Below are 11141 nucleotides of genomic sequence, written 5' to 3'. Positions count from 1 at the left end.
AATTTACCTAGTTACATTTCCTTAAGTCACTTTTTGGATACATTTTGCTTGTCAGAGTATTTTTAATGCAATATCCTTTTTACATGAGTATTTTTGTAAGGAAGAAACGCTGCTTTTACTTTGTAACAGTAAGCTTAAAGACATACATTTATAGATTGAGACTTCTTCCAGTGGGCACTGTCACATGATTCCGTTTCACCAATCCAACTTAAGCACTAGTGACTTCGATCAAACGGAGCCTGGCAGCCAAATGACCGCACTCTAACTGCACACTGTGAAAAGTGACATGACGCCAGACGAGGCAGCACAACTCTTCAATGTTTACTTATAAAGTATGAAAAATAACATTTATATCATGCAGTGTCATCTGTGTCAGTAGAAATGGTCACATTTTAGCCTACAAGAATTCCACTTCCAACTAGAGAAAACATTTTGTGGTAAGTTGTAGAAGTTTTTGTTTTGGTTAGCATTTTGCTAACATTAGCCTTGTAATAAAATCTTAAGTGATTACAAATGTGCTTACCATATTTTCCGCAGTATAAACCGCTACTTTTGTCCCACGTTTGAACCCTCAGGTTATAAAACGGTGCGACTAATTTATAAATTTTTCTTTGCCAAAGGCCATAATGTTTTGTATTCAATGAAAAGGTGTGTTATTGTTTGTGCTATGGCGCCATCTTTTGGACACGTTCGCTCACTGCAGGTGCTCCATGTTGAAAATGTATTTCCTGTTTTGTTCCTTGAATCAAAAGTATTCATCAGCTTTTCTGCTCGAAAGGATTCTATATTCATCACTCCAAGCAACGTTTGTAAGTTTTACAATATAACTAAAGCAATTCATACTTACTAAACCGTTTTGTGTGATGTCTGTAGGAGTGTTTTCACGCATATTTGTACGTGCTATTGTAATGTAATTAAGCTAGTGTCGTTAGCATTAGCCAATATGCTAACATGTTTACAAGTGTCTGTGTTGGTATTATTAACTTAGAATGGCATTGTGTTTTTTATTGTTTCAGTTTTGTAAATTCACCAAATTTTATTGAGTCTGTTTAGCTGATTGGAGAGCTAGCTTCCGCAGCTAGTGTATCCATGACGATGACTTCTGTTTTGTTCGTTTAGCCGTTTTACTTCAATGTCACAGGCACAGTTTGGAAACAAAGGATCTAAATATACATATTCAAATATCGTTCATACCTGTGTGTATATATCTGTGACTTATAGTCCACTGCAGCTAAGATATGGAGACATATTGTTTTTTTTTTGTAATTTGGTGGGTGCGGCTTAAATACCGGTGCTCTCCACAGCCCGGAAAATACAGTATTTACTTGTAGTTTTTTCACTAAATACACTAATTCTTTTATATTTCTTATTTTATTGTTGTGCTGTTATAAACGTAGAAATCTTCAGTTATGCTACACTCCCTTTGTGATGTTTGATGTTTGACTTGCAGTCTTATTGACGTTTGAACAACAGGACTGAACCACTAATGTCATGGATAGGTTCATCGGGCTGGAGAAGGCCCTGGAATGCATGTTGCAGTCTGATCAATGTGTCCTCACGCCCCACTACCCCAAGCTGTTAAACAACCCCTCGCTGGCCCTGCTGCTGCCCGTGTTGAACATCTGAGGTGCAATGCTCGCAGCTTTATGAGGCGACGGCAAAATCAGTAAGTCATTAAGTGATTTGTGGTTTAGGAACGAATAAAAACACTCAGCGAATGCTCCAAGAGTCAGAGAAAACTTTCTTTAAAAGTAGGTCGCATAGCTCTTATTAAAGCAGCTGTCCAGAGAAGGAAAAGTTCTCAAAATAAAATAATACAAAGTTTAGTTAGTTAATAAAAAAATAATGAATTAATTTGAAAAATTACAACAATAATAATAATAAACACTGTTAAATGCGTAACTGAAAATTATTTTGTACATGCAGAATTTTTGACACGAGGTTATGCACTTACACAATTGTAATATTCTATTCCTACAGGGAAGAACACCAGAATAAATGTAAGAAAGAGCAAAAAATTAATAATAGTCACCTGTAACATGGAGCTGACACAACGTTTTGTTAGTCATCTATTTTTTTTTTTTACAGAATAAAATATGTTATCAAAATGGCCCCTGCATACGTTGACTTTTCATTAAGCGGCTCTTGATGGAAAAAGTTTGGACACTCCTGTACTAAAGCATGCTATTCATGTTACCATTTACCCTAATTCGCCATTGCTCTGCCTGGGGGGTTAGTGCGTCTGCATCACAATACGAGGGTCCTGGGTTCGATCCTGCGCTCGGGATCTTTCTGTGTGGAGTTTGCGTGTTCTCCCCGTGACTGCGTGGGTTCCCTCCGGGTACTCCGGCTTCCTCCCACCTTGAAAGACATGCACCTGGGGATAGGTTGAATGGCAACACTAAATTGGTCCGAGTGTGTGAATGTGAGTGTGAATGTTGTCTGTATCTGTGTTGGCCCTGTGATGAGGTGGCGACTTGTCCAGGGTGTAACCCGCCTTCCGCCCGAATGCAGCTGAGATCGGCTCCAGCCCACCCCTCAACCCTGAAATGGATAAGCGGTTGGAAATGGATTGATGGATGTGCCAGTCAGCTCGCTCGCATCTCAAGTAAATGAGCAGTATCACCAACCCGTGAGTTAATTGAAGTACAGTTATCAAGCACGGTTTTACAATAGTTTTATTGTAAACCACTAATACTAATTATCTGGAGTTTTACGGCCGTTTATCGTTACACGCCGAAGCGGAACAAAATGTGCTTGAACGAACGCAGTTAAGTGTGTTCGTTAAAGCGGTGTATTTAGTTTTCTTTGTTAGTCATATTTAGATGCAAGTAACTTAAAACACTTTGTGTGCTTTAATAAAAATAAAAAAATATATTTTCCTTAAAACAGTGATCACAGCGAAAAGCAAACATCTATTTGCTAACTTTTCGGTTTATGAACATTTAGATAGCGCTAAATATGGTTTTGTATACGAATGCTTCGTTCATTTTGTGTACCGCAAGAAGCCTTAGGGGGCTGCCATTCAATCAATGTTTACTTATATAGCCCTAAATCACAAGTGTCTCAAAGGGCTGCACAAGCCGCAACGACATCCTCTGCTCAGATCCCACATCAGGGCAAGAAAAAACTAAACCCAATGGGATAACAATGAGAAACCTTGAGGGGACTGCAGACCACCCCACCGGGCGACCGGTGCAATGGACGTCGAGTGGATCTAGCATAATATTTGGGGGACATCACTTCCTGTTGCCTCTTCGGGCTGTGACTGGTGGCGGGGACAGGCCCGGCCACCAGGCGCTCGCCATCATGCCGCAACTTCGGGCCTGGCTCCAGAAGGGGGCTCCAGTGACCCGCGTCCGGGCGAGGGAAATCGTAGTCTCGGTTGTTGCATTTTCGTAGGGGTCTTCGATCTGGCTCCTCCACATCGAGAGGAGCCAGATGAGGTGGTTCGGGCATCTGGTCAGGATGCATACCTGCCAACTACTCTGGTTTTCCCGTAATTAGTACGGTTTTCATCAACCTATTCCGGGTTACGGTTGCAGTGATAAAAAATACGGTTTTTCATTAATTAAAATATTTTTTTTTTTTAAAAGTTTTATTCACGAAATCGCGTAACAACAATGACAATCGACACTGCTTCCCGTAACTTCCTATCGAGCCATTCCGAATGCCATGCCGAATGCCATGCGCGAGGCTATTTATAGCACCGCTGCCAAGCACGAGGCACCAGTTGCCATTGTTGCCAAACGAGCGAACGATCATGGAATCAGCCGGAGAAAAATCGCAAACGAGTCTTAAACCGAAAAGAAAACTGCAGTCATTCCGTGAAGAATATTCAAAAGCCTATCCGGGAATAATTATCCGTTCCAAAAAGGGTGAAAACTACGCGAATTGCACCTTGTGCAGACAAGATTTTTCGATCGGACACGGAGGAATTAGCGATGTAAAAGACCACATTGGGACAAAAAAACACAAGTCTAATGCTGTTGCTAGCGATACAAGTGGAAAATTTTAAACGTTTTTCGTCGCCCAAACAGATTCTTTGGATGTGATAAATGCTGAAGTTTTATTTACGGAGGCAATACTTGAGCATGGACTTCCAATCGCACTGGCTGATCACATGGGACAATTATTTCGGAAAATGTTTCCCGACTCGAAAATCGCCAAAAAATATGGATGTGGTCGAACCAAAACATCAAACATTATTCAGTGTCTTGGAACAGAATCCTCAAAAAGTATCGCCGATGTCATGAAGACGGAACCATTTAGCATGTCGACTGACGGCAGCACCGATTATGACGATGTAAAACTGTACCCCATTTGTGTTCGATATTTCGATGACGACATTGGAAAAGTATTGTCAGTACTTCTGTCTTTGAGGGAATGCAATACGGCTTCCACAGGCGAAAACATTTACAAAATACTCGCGGAAGAAATAGACTCAAACGAAATTCCTTGGCAGAATTTGGTTTGCTTTGCTGCCGATAATGCTGCAGTGATGATGGGATCTAAAAAGGGTGTTGCAGCTTTCATTACGGAAATGTCTCCTTCGGTTTACATCGCCGGTAAGTACAGTTCGTAGCATAAAAAAACTCACAAAACATAAAATTTTAAGTCAATCTTTTATTACATAAACAATAAATCAAATCAAAAATAATTTCAGTATACAGTATATCTTTTTATTTGTGATAACGATAACATGTTCAAAACAAAATAATTTCAAACTATTGAAGTTAGCTTACAGAATAAACATGTCAATCAACCCATATGATCTTTGCTGTAATATTTTTGTTTTGAAAAGTCACTGTGACTGATAGAAAAGTGATGGTTTTAGCAACATTTTAACCTGTCTGAATGCTAATAATCATTTTGCGTCGAACCCCCCACCAGGACTTTGTCCTGGACCTACCGGGGCCTGCGGCCCCTGGACCCTGGCTAATAGGTTTTTCTGATTTCAAAAGTTGGCAGGTATGAGGATGCCACCCGAACGCCTCCCTAGGGAGGTGTTTAGGGCACGTCCGACCGGTAGGAGGCCACAGGGAAGACCCAGGACACGTTAGGTAGACTGTGTCTCCCGGATGGCCTGGGAACGCCTCGGGATCCCCGGGAAGAGGGAAGTCTGGGCTTCCCTGCTTAGGCTGCTGCCCCCGCGACCCGACCTCGGATAAGCGGAAGAAGATGGATGGATGGTTAAATCACTTCCTGTGCAGTCGACGACACAGGGGGCGTGGCCATTTTTTGAGAGGCGCAGCTTCCTATGTCACCTGTTTACACAGTCCGTTACTTGTCTGAGAGCTTCAGCGTGTTTCTTTTCACCAAGCAAAGTAGGATTATGATGAATAAATCAAATATATAGCATAACAATCTGGTAACTGTATTCCAAATATGTTTTGTAGGATTATTAGAGCCCTCTAAACATGAAGTAACACCCATATAATCACCTTGAGTTTGATTTGCCGGCAGTGAGAGAATCTCCGTGCTGGGCACTGTAAATAAAAAATAAAAAGGCAGATTTTACATTAAAATACTGGAAGCATTTTTTAGCAGTATTTACCATTCAAACATAAGTAACTCAGTTTTTCCATTTATATTATAGCACTGTAAAAATACATTTAGCAATTCTTAGCAACCCCAAACTCAATATATGTGAACAGCTTAAAAAGTGTCCAAAATGTTAATATTGTGAACTGGTTTAGGCTCTAATCAACACATAAAGACAAAAACGTGCAGCCATTTTAAATTCAACACCTCACTGCTCAATGTATTTATTGAGCTACCGCGCATGCGTGGTGCAAATGCATCGCCATTTACTAACGTCACTTCCTGCCGTGCATATACTGTTTTACATGAGTTTTTATGTCCTAAAAATTACAAAGCTAGGGTAAAACGGGAACCTTCAGATTTGTTTAATGAACACTGAATGAATACAAGTTTTTTTTCCCCACGTGTAAAGAGGGGTTAAGGAATATCTGACGTTATCGAAACTTTCGCGAACTGATGTTTTTGAAAAACAAAATAGTAGGGAGCATGCGCAGACTGATCGCACACTCAGTGACAAGGCACGCACGTTTACTACTGAGCTGCTGCTGTACGTGCGACCCTTTTTATGTCTTCTATTGCTGAATAAAGCCGCACTAAATTCCCCATTGGTGCTGGCAGTGTGCAATAAAGAGACACAATGCATGGAGTATGATGTGCAATAAAGAGACACAATGCATGGAGTATGATGTGCAATCTGTAATAATTGTCTTTAGCCACAAGATGGCACTGTCTTCACGTGTATTTCATGTTTTAGGTGAATCTATACAAGATACAATGAATATGCAGTATATTATGGTTTTCACTTGCCACCCACTTGATGTATATGTCCTATATGTACATATACATTTTTTTTTACTCTTAATATGCAAGGAAACCTGTTGGATTCTCTCTGGGTTCAAACAATGTTTATGCAACCAACAGACGGCATAAGAGGCTACCTCGTGACATTAGTTGGTTGTATAACTCACAAAATGAAAGTAACTCTAAAAAAAAAAAAGTATGGTTAGAGCAGGAGTGTCAAACTTGTTTTAGTTGGTGGCCAAATCGCAGTTACTTCTGTCCTCAGGGCCGCTTGTATCTGAATAATATTTGAATATAAATATATAAGAAGTCGCCTCATTATAACGTCACACAATTGCCTATGCGTTTTATTATTCTATATATTTGTAAAGTATACTGTAAAAACATTTTTAAAAATCTGTCACATTTTCATAGTATTGTCAGAGTCCAGTTCATTGGGGGCAAGCAGAGGGTTGGAGGAGGTCTCCATCCAGGTCATTGAGAAATGGTCCACACTAGGTCGTGACTTAGAACATCTAGCATACTAAGAATTCTCCAGAGATTAACCGTGGCCGTCTGGTAACGGGGGCAAGAAATACAGAGAAGCGGCAGGTCAACTGGTCTTAAACATAGTCAATTTAAAAGCTAGTGTATATAGATTAGTTTTAAGGTGAGACTTAAATGCTTATACGATAATATACAAAGCCCGTTTCCATATGAGTTGGGAAATTGTGTTAGATGTCAATATAAACGGAATACAATGATTTGCAAATCATTTTCAACCCATATTCAGTTGAATATGCTACAAAGACAACATATTTGATTTTCAAACTGATAAACATTTTTTTTTTTTTGCAAATAATCATTAACTTTAGAATTTGATGCCAGCAACACGTGACAAAGAAGTTGGGAAAGGTGGCAATAAATACTGATAAAGTTGAGGAATGCTCATCAAACACTTATTTGGAACATCCCACAGGTGAACAGGCAAATTGGGAAAAGGTGGGTGCCATGATTGGGTTTAAAAGTAGATTCCATGAAATGCTCAGTCATTCACAAACAAGGATGGGGCAAGAGGGTCACGACTTTGTCAACAAATGCGTGAGCAAATTGTTGAACAGCTTCTCAAGCAGCTATTGCAAGGAATTTAGGGATTTCACCATCTACGGTCCGTAATATCATCAAAGGGTTCAGAGAATCTGGAGAAATCACTGCATGTAAGCAGCTAAGCCCGTGACCTTCGATCCCTCAGGCTGTACTACATCAACAAGCAACATCAGTGTGTAAAGGATATCACCACATGGGCTCAGGAACACGTCAGAAACCCACTGTCAGTAACTACAGTTGGTCGCTACATCTGTAAGTGCAAGTTAAAACTCTCCAAGCAAGGCGGAAACCGTTTATCAACAACACCCAGAAACGCCGTTGGCTTCGCTGGGCCTGAGCTCATCTAAGATGGACTGATACAAAGTGGAAAAGTGTTCTGTGGTCTGACGAGTCCACATTTCAAATTGTTTTTAGAAACTGTTGACGTCGTGTCCTCCGGACCAAAGAGGAAAAGAACCATCCGGATTGGTATAGGCGCAAAGTTGAAAAGCCAGCATCTGTGATGGTATGGGGGTGTATTAGTGCCCAAGGCATGAGTAACTTAAACATCTGTGAAGGCGCCATTAATGCTGAAAGGTACATACAGGTTTTGGCGCAACATATGTTGCCATCCAAGCAACGTTACCATGGACGCCCCTGCTTATTTCAGCAAGACAAATCCAAGCCACGTGTTACATCAATGTTGCTTCATAGTAAAAGAGTGCGAGTATTAGACTGGCCTGCCTGTTGTCCAGACCTGTCTCCCATTGAAAATGTGTGGCGCATTATGAAGCCTAAAATACCACAACTTAGACCCCCGGACTGTTGAACAACTTAAGCTGTACATCAAGTAAGAATGGGAAAGAATTCCACCTGAGAAGCTTAAAAAATGTGTCTCTTCAGTTTACTGAGTGTTGTTAAAATGAAAGGCCATGTAACACAGTGGTGAACATGCCCTTTCCCAATTACTTTGGCACGTGTTGCAGCCATGAAATTATTTGCAAAAAAAAAAAAAAAAGTTTATGAGTTTGAACATCAAATATCTTGTCTTTGTAGTGCATTCAATTGAATATGGGTTGAAAATGATTTGCAAATCATTGTATTCCGTTTATATTTACATCTAACACAATTTCCCAACTCATATGGAAACGGGGTTTGTATTAATAATATAAGCATTTGTTGCATAAATAGATAATATTGAATAAAATATATCAAACTGCATGCAGCACATGTATTTTTAGTCAAAATGGAAAGAATGAGTACATAAACAGTAAAAAGATTAAGTACTTTATTGATGCATAGTATTTCCAGGCTTTGGTGGGCAACATTAAATGATGTGGCAGGTTAGATGTGACCCCCGGGCCTTGAGTTTGACACCTAAGGGTTAGAGTAATTAGTAACATAAGCAGGTTACATTATAAAAAATAAATAAATAGGGGTGTCCCAATTCAATATTGACATCAGATATTGTTCCGGTATCAGCAATTTAGATTATATTGGCTTGGCATGTAAAATGTCCGATACAAGCAGTCCTGCAGTGTGTTTACTTGCGCATAGCTGGACAGCCTGTTAACATCTAAATGTCCTCCAATAAGCTCATAAGTTCTTCTATTTTAGTCAAGCCATTTACAAAAGGTGAACAGAGTAGGCTATAGGCTACTAGACGCTAGCAGCTACACAACAGCTAAGCACAAAATAGCACACAAGCTAGACATATGTCATAAATGTCCATAATTTAATATTGACATCACGTTTGTCAATATAAAGGATTATCCAAGTATTATAGTTACATATTACTTACACATACAAAGTGTCCAATGCAGAAGTGTATTAGAAAGTATCTAGTAACAAATGTGTCCGCATCATTCAACTTACTGTGTCATGAGCCTAACTTAATTAAATTACTGTGGCCACTACGTGTCGCCAAAACAATTACCACTCCACCTCAAGTTAAAGACACCACAAGTCTATTCCAGAGTATAAATAATAAACAGGTTGTTGTTTTTCATTCCTACCATTTTTCTCCGTTTGACTCATTTATTTTGATCAAACCTTGTCTAACATGCCACACTGCAAAAATAATAGCAGTAAGTATGATTGGTGCTGATATCACGCTGAGATAAAGCAATCCGAGGTAATTGTTACCATGGAACTGAGTCCCTTGTGAAGAAGAGTAAGTAGTCATTAGAGTTGAAAGTTTAGACAAAATAACCCATGCTATCATTCCTTTATGAAGTAAAATGCTTAAATTGAGAACGATAAAATAACACTAGTTTGATCACTTTGTGAGGGCATCACACACGCAAGTTTGGCATTGATGAGCTACTTTTTTATCGTATAAAGTAAGTCTATATTATGTAACATAGCATATACCCAGAAATAAAACATCAGTGAGTTACTCCAGCCACTAGATGTCGCCTAAAAAAAAATCAATTACCACACCACTTTAACTTAAGAACATTGCAGACAGTTTAATAATAAAAAGGAATTTCAGTTGATCAAACAAAATTCCTGCTGATATCGGATCAATATCAGTATCGGACGTCGGGACACCCCTAGGCATACTTGCCAACCCTCCCGAATTTTCCGGGCGACTCCCGAAATTCAGCGCCTCTCCCGAAAACCTCCCGGGACAAATATTCTCCTGAAAATCTCCCGGTTTTTAGCCGGAGCTGGAGGCCACGCCCCCTCCAGCTCCACGCAGACCTGAGTGAGGGCAGCCTTTTTTCATGACGGGAGTACAACAGGGTGACAAGAACTAAATCATCCAGACTAGAGATAAATTGTATTATTATGTTTATCTTACCTACAAATAAATATATTTGTTAATAAAAAAAAACAAAAAAATTTAATACATTTTTACTATATTTTGCTAAAAACATCAAAATTAATTGTATTTTTATTTGTATTTTTTCTGACTCCTTATTACATCCAGCCATATAATTATACATTTAAATAAACATGTTTGAAATAATAAATTTTTAATGATCATAATAATTAATTTAAAATGACCATATCTAATTATTAAAATAATTGCTTGTTTATCAACAACTTTAGCATTTTATTCATTACATTTTGAAGCTCTCAGAAGCCAAGTTATGTTATATTAAGATTTATTTATGCAAGTTTGAAGTATCAATTATCTAAACACAGTTTTGTTTGCATATTTTCAGGATGTGTATATATATATATATATATATATATATATATATATATATATATATATATATATACAGGTAAAAGCCAGTAAATTAGAATATTTTGAAAAACTTGATTTATTTCAGTAATTGCATTCAAAAGGTGTAACTTGTACACAGTGTTGGGACTAACGCGTTACAAAGTAACGCGTTACTGTAACGCCGTTAGTTTCGGCGGTAACTAGTAATCTAACGCGTTATTTTTTTTAATTCAGTAATTTAGTTACCGTTACTACATGATGCGTTACTGCGTTATTTTACGTTACTTTTGATGTAGTATCGGCTAGAAACAGAAGCGCTGCGCGGTGTCGTTCTTCTGAATCTTCCTCTGTCACAAGCCGGAGAGAAGAAAAGAGGCGCGGTCTATGTGTGTGTGTGTGGGGGGAGGTGATCCGCGGTTTGATACATGAAACAAACAAAAAAAGTTGTTGGCACGTTCAGTCCACACACAGCGTGGTCATGGCGAGCGGAGTAACGGAGGAGCTTGAACACCCCCGCCATTGAATCGGTGTGTTTATAAGTGCAGACTCGGTT

The sequence above is a fragment of the Nerophis lumbriciformis genome, linkage group LG23 (genome assembly GCF_033978685.3).
Source record: "Nerophis lumbriciformis linkage group LG23, RoL_Nlum_v2.1, whole genome shotgun sequence".
Lineage (NCBI taxonomy): Eukaryota > Metazoa > Chordata > Actinopteri > Syngnathiformes > Syngnathidae > Nerophis > Nerophis lumbriciformis.
This window is presented reverse-complemented; position numbering follows the sequence as displayed.